At 53.9% G+C, this 9,284-nt stretch overlaps 1 protein-coding gene across 17 annotated transcripts in view; it reads left to right on the top strand.

Annotated features, from left to right (window-relative positions):
* The first annotated feature begins 292 nt into the window (after positions 1 to 292).
* Positions 293 to 9,284, top strand: part of ARHGAP39 (Rho GTPase activating protein 39) — a 73,542-nt gene continuing 64,550 nt past the window's right edge. For 13 of the 17 annotated variants that reach the window (XR_011376873.1, XR_011376871.1, XR_011376872.1 and 10 more), the window contains exon 1: positions 293 to 407. The gene's annotated coding sequence lies outside the window, so the exon portion shown is untranslated. Of the gene's footprint in view, positions 408 to 686; positions 1,398 to 1,887; positions 1,924 to 3,814; positions 7,067 to 9,284 lie in introns of those variants that run through there. The other 4 variants (XM_060287562.1, XM_060287561.1, XM_060287563.1 and 1 more) reach the window with 4 other exon arrangements.

Here is a 9,284-nt window from a genome sequence, read left to right as displayed (position 1 = left end):
CGCCCGAAGCATCCCCGGACTCGCCCGGACAGCGCGAGTACCCCACACGTGCGCTGTGGGCGGAGCCAGCGCGACTACGCTCCCGACTCCCGGCATGCAGCGCACGCCCCCGGCGGGACTCCTGCTCCCGGCGTGCCGCGCGCCGGCGCATGTGCACGGGGCTCGCGGCGGCGTCCCCTGGCGGCGGGGGCCGTGCGGGGCGGGGGCGGGGCCGGAGGCGGGGGGTTGCGCTGGTGACGGGAGGACGCGCGGTCGCGGCGCATTGGGCCGGCGGCGGCGGCAGCAGCGGCGGCGGAGGGCGCGCACCGAGCGGGCGGCGGCGGCGCGGGAGAGCCGCGAGCAGCTCACGCGCGGCGTGCGAGCCGGGATGAGGGGCTGTGGCCGCGCGGCCCGCGCGCAGCCTGCGGGTGAGAGCGCGGACGGTGGGCGGCGCGGGCCGGGAAGATGGCGGAGAGGCCGGCGCTGTGGCCCCTGCCCGGTCTCCTGGAGGTCCCCGGCCCGGCCCGCGAGGATACGGGTCCTTGGCGACTGAGGGGGCGGGCGGTGCCGCGACCGGGCCGGGGAGGGGCGGGTTCTGTGTGTAGAGGTCCGGCTGGGGGGGCGGCGCAGGGGCGCGAGGGGCCCAGGCCTCGCGGGGCCAGGGTGTGTGGTGGGTGTGGGGTCAGGCCTAGGGGTGAAGGTGGGTGAGAGTGTGCCCGGCCCGGGGTGCGGGTCGGTGAGTGTGCCGGCCCTGGGGTGTGAGCGTGCCCGGCCTAGGGTGGGCGTGAGTGGAGTGCCGGGCCTGAGCGCGTGGTGTCGGCGCGGTTCGGGTGCGCAGTCGGGGAGGTGCAGGGCCGGGGAGTCGGGACGCGCGTGTCCGGGTGCGGGCCGTGGCCTCCGGCCCCGCCGATCTGGCCTCTGCAGGGAGGCGGGCTGGGGCGTCCCCTACTTCCCTCCCGGTCGCCCTCCCGGAGCTGGAATTCCCGCGGTGGCTCCCTGGTTGCGGGATTGGTGTGGGTGGAGGCAGTGTTCCGCGCGAGGGCCGAGATAGAGGCAGGCTGTGCGCATCTTGGGGGTCAGGACGTCTTTTATTTTAAAACGTGCAGCTGGCGGGGAGGCCGCCGCAGCTGTGGGTGTGTTACATGCTGCTTCCACCAGCAGCTGCTGTGGGCGCTGCGCAGCCTTCAGCAGCAAAAATGCGGCATCCCTCACCCGCTTCGTTGTCCTAGGGTTTAACCAAACCTCCTGTGACCTTTACAGAAACCTACAATTGCAAGGCTTCTTGTTCCTCCCCTGGTGCAGACAATAGGAGGTTTGTCTTTGAAGCCAGCGAGGGGAATTGCACCCTGTACATCCTGGGTGCCTCTGTAAACAGCAGGTGGTTCCCGGTCAGCGGCTCCCCTTTCACAGTGAGCAAGGTGTGTTTCTCCTCGTTGGGGGAGGGGAAGGAGATTTGATAGGGGTGAATGTGAAGCAAGGAGACTCATTCCATAAAGCAGCTTGGCGCGGACTGTGTGCCCCGCGCGCTGGCTTGGGAATGAGCAGGGCCCTGGGTCTCTCTGCCTGCACTTTGTCTAGTCAGCTGTCTGGAGAGGCTGGAGAACAGGGGGGAGAAGAGGGCGGCTTCTGGAGCCAGACTGCTTGCCTTTGAGTCATGACTCTTCTGTTTACTGGCTTTGTACTCTACCTTTAGTTCCTCATGTGTAAAATGGGAGCACCAATAATATTGGGCTCCCTGGGTGGTTGTGGGGACTCGGTGAATTCATTGTGCCTTGTTGTCAGTGTTGAGAAAAGTCAGGAGTTGTTATCGCTGCCAAGATCTGGTTTCCAGGGTGCACTCACTGGGTCGGCTGTTTCGTCTTAGTTTAACACTAACTTGAGGTCTGTGGCTCTCTTTTCTTGTGCAAGCTGGGGTCATATTTGGAGAAACAAGTCTTTATAAAGGTAAACGAGGAACAAATCTCATGTACTTAGATAAATTATCATATAGAACTGTTTTTAAAAATCTTTTTAGAAGAAGAAAGCTTCTAATGAACCAGTCTAGAATCCTGCAGTACTTATTGTCCTGGGAGGTAGATAGGATTGTTGTTGACAGAAATGAGATGTCGAGCAGTTCTTGGGTAATTCTCTACTTGAATTAAACTATCAAAGCCATTGTTGTTATACTTTTTTCTTTTTAATTTAATTAATTAATTAATTAATTTTGGCTGCGTTGTGTCCTTGTTGCCGCACGTGGGCTTTCTCTGGTTGCTAACAGCGGGGTCTACTCTTCGTTGCATTGTGATGGCTTGTCTTGTTGTGGAGCACGGGCTCTAGGTGCACAGGCTCAGTAGTTGTGGCACGTGGGCTCAGTAGTTGTGGCTCGCGGGCTCTAGAGCGCAGGCAGAGTAGTTGTGGCACACGGGTTCAGTTGCTCCGCGGCATGTGGGACCTTCCCAGACCAGGGCTCAAACCTGTGTCCCCTACATTGGCAGGCAGATTCTTAACCACTGTGCCACCAGGGAATCCCTGTTGTTATACTTCACAGTGTTATCCTTGTAACGGAAAAGATACTTTATTAACAAACTAAGTGACAGTGAGGGCAAAAGCACCAGAAAATGAGGACTTGGCATTATCAGTGCTGTAACATTCTGTCTTGCTAAGCTGTTGGAAGGAATAACTTAACTTGCTTCAGAACAAAGTGGAAAAATTCGTCATGTTTCCCAAGGAGATGGTTCTCTTTCTCAGGTCTAGGAAGAGTATCTTAGCCTTACCCTAGATCACTTCATCTCATCCCCTTTATCTGTGTGACACTAAGACTAGGAGGGACCCCCCACACACACTTTAAGGAGAGTCTTTGGGCATTTGTGGAGTCTAAGGTTGAGAACATTTGATGTTCAGAGTGAATGGTAACGAAATAGCTTCTGTGAGCAAATTTTAAAATATCTAAAGATAGATTTAAAAACGTCCATCCCCGCCTTCTTTCCTGCATGTGTGCTGGTGTGGGCTGTCCTTGAACAATGTAATAACAGTGAATTCAGTGTGTTGTTAAGCCTCCACCTGGTTCTTTGTTGCTTTTGAAGAAAAATGTCCGTGTAAAGATGAAAAAATTAAAAAAATGTTTCACTATGAGAACATTCTCATAGTGAAATATCTAGTTTTACTAGCAAGATAGCTTTGCTGTGCCTGTTCACTGACCCATGTGGCCATTTGTTGAGGGTCTTACACGCTCCCACTCAAAGTTGGCTCTGTGGGTGTCCTGTCTCAGGAGCTCAGCCTGGGTGTCGCAGCGCTGGACCTGGCGACACCTGGCAGAGCTGGACTGGGCTGCCCTGCCTGGAGGTCTCTTCTCCTGTTATCCTTCTTGCTCCCCTGGTAAAGTCTGCACCCTCAGCTGTGGGCTGTCTCTGCTCCCTCCTATGCCTGCCTCACCGTGCCTCCCATCAGCCTCTGGGACTCGCCCTTGATGTCACCTGGCAGCTCTGGCCTGCTCCCCGCGGTTGTTTCTGACCCTGACTGCTGTCCTGCAGCCACACTGTTTCACCCTACTGAGAAGAGCCTCCTCCCTTGGGCCTGCAGCCTTAGCTCACTCCTGCTTCTGCTGTGCTCACGCCTCAGCCTTCCAGACACTGCGCCAGACGAGGGTCTCTAAGCTACAGCCACTGACAGGCCCTTGGCCTGTCTTTGTAAATAAAGTTTTATTGCAACACAGCCACCCTGGTTTATTTTTGTATCATCTGTGGCTTTACGGGGGCCTCTCACTGTTGTGGCCTCTCCTGTTGCGGAGCACAGGCTCCGGACGCGCAGGCTCAGCGGCCATGGCTCACGGGCCCAGCCGCTCCGCCGCATGTGGGATCCTCCCGGACCAGGGCACGAACCCACGTCCCCTGCATCGGCAGGCGGACTCTCAACCACTGCGCCACCAGGGAAGCCCTCATCTGTGGCTTTTTTGGCAGACTTGACTAGTTGCAACAGAGACTTCATGGCCCACAACACCTAAACTGTTTCCTGTCTGGCCCATTTTCAGAAAAAGTTTGCTCTAGAAGTTCAGAGGGAGAAGGACTGCAGTGGGCGGGGGCTTCAAGGAAGAGGTGGTCTTTGAGCTGAACCTCAGCAGGAGGTGAGTGGGGGAAGGGTGGAGGACACTGCAGCACTACAGACAGAAAGGGTTTCAGGTCTTGGGAGTAAAGGCAAGAAGGTGGCTCACGTGTGGTTTGTGGGGTTAGAAGTTTGTATAAGGAATAAGAGGAAATAAGGGTTATAACGTGAAGATCTTTGAACTTCGGTGAAGGACTTTAGATTTCAGTTCTCTGGCTATGGGGAGCCGCTTCAGGTCTGCGAGTAGGGGAGGTCCTGATAAAATGGGTTAGGAACGTGTACCTGGCCGTGATGCGTAGGATGGGTTGGGGAAGGAAGAAATCAGGGAGTTTATTGGGCAGCTTTCTCTAGAAAGACTGCAGTAACAAGTCAGAGGTTTACTTCTAGCTCACATTTCATTTGCTTGAGGCTCTTTTCTGAGAGTCTTCATTGCTGGATCGGGGACGTGCCCTTGTTTGGGACACGCTATTCTTATGGCAAGAGAGTGGCAGAGACTCAGCCTCTCTTTGAGCTTCAGCTTAGAACTGGAGACTCAAGTTCTGTGGCCAAAGCAGGTCTCCTGGCCCAGCCCCGGGAGAGGAGATACGTCCCACGGCCAGGGGCAGGCTGTAGGATGGACAGCCCTCTTACAGGGAGGGTGGCCAAATAACCAGAGCCAATGCTAGGACCACCCCAAGGGAGCAGACAAGTGCCAGCCGCACTTCTTCCCTTAGCCGCCTGCGCGGAAGCCCTGCAGGCGTCTCAGGCCTTGCCTCCTGCCTCACTTCTAGCCTTGGCCGCCTGGTGCTCTGGGCCCATCATGTGCTAGGTTCTTCCCCCGCATGCTGCTGCTCCCTGCCTTGCTCGTCGTACCTTCCACGTAGTTAATGAATCCCCCTTCCTCTGGCAGCAGGGCCAGCTGCCAGGCGGGGCCTGTGCCTGTCTCGTCCGCACTGTGGCGGTGCCTCCTGGCTGGACCCCCTCACCTCTATCTTCCACGCAGCTGCTCAGGGCATGTGTGCAGGTCAGTGTTCTCATCCAGCGGTGGTTCATCTGGAGACATTTGCGGTCGTCCCAACTGGGAGCAGGTGCAGCGGCAGCGAATGTGTGGAGGCCATCCCGTGCTACCCAGGATGCTCCGTGGCCGAGGAGCAGGCCCTGGGCATGTGTGCCAGTTGTGCTGCTGCTCTGCCCTCCTCCCCGGCTCGCCGTGCCCCCTGGACTGCTGTCCGTGGCCCAGCGTGCCCCGACTCGCACCCAGCGCTCCGGCGACTCTGGCTGAGCACCGCCAGGCCCAGCCCTGCTCCGCATTCTCTCTTCCCCTCACACAAGCAGGGCTCGGGGGCTCCTTAGGCCCTCACTGGGGCCTGCCTGGGGCCTGATCTGTCCCCATGCCAGGCACGCTCTGCACAGCCTCCAGTTGTCCCCCTCTGCACAGGGAGTCCTCGAGGGCAGCGGACTCAGTGCCTCGTGTAGCATTTCCTTTGTGTCTTAACATCAGCAGGGATGGACGCCTTTGGGTGGGAGTCACCGTTGTGCTTCCCAGGTTGACACAGCAGCGGCTGCTTCCAGCTACCTGAGGCCTCTCATCTCTTGCTTTCCTAAGTGTAAATGTTTTAATTCTCATAGGTTCTTTTCATTTTTGCTCCTTAAAAGGTTAAAAAATTTTGTACTACGTAACATCTTCAGGGTTTGAAGGCACAGAGGGTGCACAGTGTAGCTGTCTGTTGCCTCCATCCCTTCTCTGCCCCCAGAAGCCTGGTCCCCTGGAGGCACCCACTCCATCTCCTTCTAGAGATACTTCGTTGTAACTATGCACGCAAACATGTATATGTCTTCTTTTTTTCCCGCTCTTTTCTTTAAAAAATTTTTCGTAACCTCGCCTTTTTAACTAAATGTGTTTGGGTTTGGGAAGTCACTCCATATCAGTACATTTTCCAGTTCATTCTTTTTCATGACTACATCGTGTCTGGCTGTGTGGAGGTGCTATAATTTATCTAACCAGCCCCTGCTGGTGAACATCATATTTTGCGCAGTTAAAATCAGGCTGCAGGCACAGCATTGTGGACATGTGCACGTGTGCCTGTGGGGCCCATCCCTAGAAGTGACATCTCTTTGTTTAATCACTGTTGATTCTGTTAGATCAGGTTTTGCTTTTGTTTCTTAATGTCTTTAACTGTACTTTCTGTGGTCATTTATTTCTCCCAGTTATCTGTCTGTATTTTAAATAATATAGGATGGTCAGATTAGGTGAGTTTCTCAGTTGGAAATTGGCTCACCTTTCATGTGTTCTTATAGGTAGGAGTGACTAGGAAAACATATCCACACAAAAACTTGTACACAGAAGTTCACAGTAGCATCATTCATAATAGCCAAAAAGGGGAAACAACCAAAATGTCCATCAGCAGACGAACGGACAAACAAAGTGTGTTCTGTCCATACAGTGGAATATTATTTGGGAATAAAAAGAAAGGAAGTACTGATTCATGCTACAATGTGGATGAATCTTGGAACATTATGCTGAGTGAAAGAAGCCAGACACAAAGGTCTGGCTTTGTACGGTTCCATTGATATGAAATGCCCCAAACAGGCAAATCCATAGGGACAGAAAGTAGATTAGTGGTTGCCAGGGGCTGGGAAATGACAGCTAAGGCGTATGGGGTTTCTTTTTGGGTAATGAAAATATTCTAAACTTGACTGTGGTGAAGACTGTGCCTATCTGTGAATATACTGAAATATTCTAAAATTGTATGCTTTAAATGGGTGAATTGTATGGTATGTGAATTACATCTCAATAAAGCTGTTAAAAATAAGAGTGATTAGGATTTTTAAGGAGGGAGCGTTCCAAGGGGGGGCCCAAGGCCTTAGAGTTGACTCTGTCCTGGGCTTGTGGTGAGAAGTCCAGTGGGCAGCACGGTGACGCCCGGATCGGCCTTTGAGATACTGGGTATAGTGGACACAGCACTGTTCCCACTGCGGAAGACTTGAGTTCAGCCTTGACTCAGTCCCCGAGGAGTGTGGTCCATCACAGGTAAGTCGATCAAATCGCTTAACAGCCGAGCCTCGGCTCATATCTGCGGATTAGATTATATCTGTCCCATGTATTCTCAGGGTGTGTTGTGAGGCTGAAGTGTGACTGAGTTTCAGAGGACTCTGTATATTACTGAGTGTCATACGTGTATAGGGTTCTAAAAACGTAATTTCAACACCAAGAGGCCAAGTCAGCAGAGCACGTTTTCTGTCCTCTTGCAGACTGGTTGACCCGAGTGTAGCCGGCTGCATTGTGAACAGAACCATGCGTGGCCCCAGGGTGCTGGGCTCAGGCCTGGGAGCCCCTCATCTGGCCCCCACTACTCGAGCCTATTTTCCTCCTTCGCTGCACTCCTCTGTCTGTCCTGCTGCTTCTCTCGGTCCTTCCTAAAAGTTCCTGGAGGCCCAGCGCGAACCAGAGATGTGGGTGCTTCCTTCCTGTGTGGAGCTGCACAGGAATGTCATCCTGAGACACTGCTGGTGGTTCTGTTACAGTCCCTTCAGCTGCTTCCTGGGCTTCTCCGGTGGCAGCACGTGCTTCCTAGCCATTGGGCTTGTGTGAAGCACGTACAGTACAGACTTCCCAGCCGACAGACTTCAGGTTGTTTGCGCATCCGATTGCACGTGTCGTGGCAGCTTCTGGACTCTAGATAGTGTTTTTCTATTTAATTTTGGTGGTGTTGGCCTTTTATTTTGTATTCAGAATTCAGCCATACTATGAGGATTCCTACTTCTTCTGACTCTGAGAAGCCCAAGAAGTAGCCTCTGGTTCCCAAAACCTGGGAGGGGGTAAACTGTGGGTCCCGGAGACCCTCATTTGCAGGGATGTGCAGAAAGCCCAGCGGCCGGCCGCCAAGGGACAGTGTGGGCCTTCCTGCCTGAGGCCACTGGGGCCCAGGATGGTGTTGCTCAGGGCTGGAGCCTTCTCTGTTGGTTTGGCAGGATTTTTTTTCTTTTTTTTTTTTGCGGTACGCGGGCCTCTCACCGCCGCGGCCCCTCCCGTTGCGGAGCACAGACTCCGGACGTGCAGGCCCAGCGGCCATGACCCACGGGCCCAGCCGCTCTGTGGCATGTGGAATCCTCCCGGACCGGGGCACGAACCCGTGTCCCCTGCATCGGCAGGTGGACTCTCAACCACTGCGTCACCAGGGAAGCCCTAATTTTTTATTTTATATTATAGTTGATTTACAACGCTGTGTTAGTTTCAGGTGTACAGCTAAGTGATTCAGTTATACATCTACATATATCCTTTATTATTATTTTTTAATAAATTTATTTATTTATTTTTGGCTGTGTTGGGTCTTCGTTGCTGCGTGCGGGCTTTCTCTAGTTGCAGCGAGTGGGGGCTAGTCTTTGCTGCAGTGTGAGGGCTTCTCATTGCAGTGGCTTCTCTTGTTGCAGAGCATGGGCTCTAGTCATGTGGGCTTCAGTAGTTGTGGCACGCGGGCTCAGTAGTTGTGGCTCGCGGGCTCTAGAGCGCAGGCTCAGTAGTTGTGGTGAACAGGCTTAGTTGCTCCGCGGCATGTGGGATCCTCCTGGACCAGGGCTGGAACCTGTGTCCCCTGCATTGGCAGGCGGATTCTTATCTACCGCGCCACCAGGAAGTCCCAGAAAGTTTAGCTAAATTTTTAATACTTTTTTTTTTGCGCGGTATGGGGGCCTCTCACTGTTGCGGCCTCTCCCATTGCGGAGCACAGGCTTCGGACGCGCAGGCTCAGCGGCCATGGCTCAGGGGCCCAGCCGCTCCGTGGCATGTGGAATCTTCCCGGACCTGGGCATGAACCCGTGTCCCCTGCATCGGCAGGCGGACTTTCAACCACTGCGCTCCCAAGGAAGCCCAAATTTTTAATACTATTTTGTGGGATATTTATCTGCCCCAACAGGTATTTGTCAGGAAAACATTGGTTTTTTCCTGCAGCACTTCAGCATTTGTTGTTGTTGCTGCATCTGTCTTGAAGTGTCGCTTTGTACGTGTGCCATGAAAACTGCCTTCCCGCATTCACCCTTTGTGTGGAACTGAGCCGATCACAGGCGGAAAAGCAGGCCGGCCGCAGCTTGTTTGGACTTGTCTGAGTTTAGCAAATCCTTGGCATCAGGGAGCCTCTAACGGGGCATAGAGCCTTTGATGTGCCTTGCAGCAGAAACAATTTTCGGTATTTTCTAAATAACCCTTGTAATATATTCTATAAAGAGGAAGTGTTCACATATTTCTCATTCAA

Source organism: Globicephala melas, chromosome 17 (genome assembly GCF_963455315.2).
Source record: "Globicephala melas chromosome 17, mGloMel1.2, whole genome shotgun sequence".
In the NCBI taxonomy this organism is placed as follows: domain Eukaryota; kingdom Metazoa; phylum Chordata; class Mammalia; order Artiodactyla; family Delphinidae; genus Globicephala; species Globicephala melas.
The sequence above is the reverse complement of the archived record's forward strand: the minus strand, read 5'-3'. Positions and strand labels throughout refer to the sequence as shown.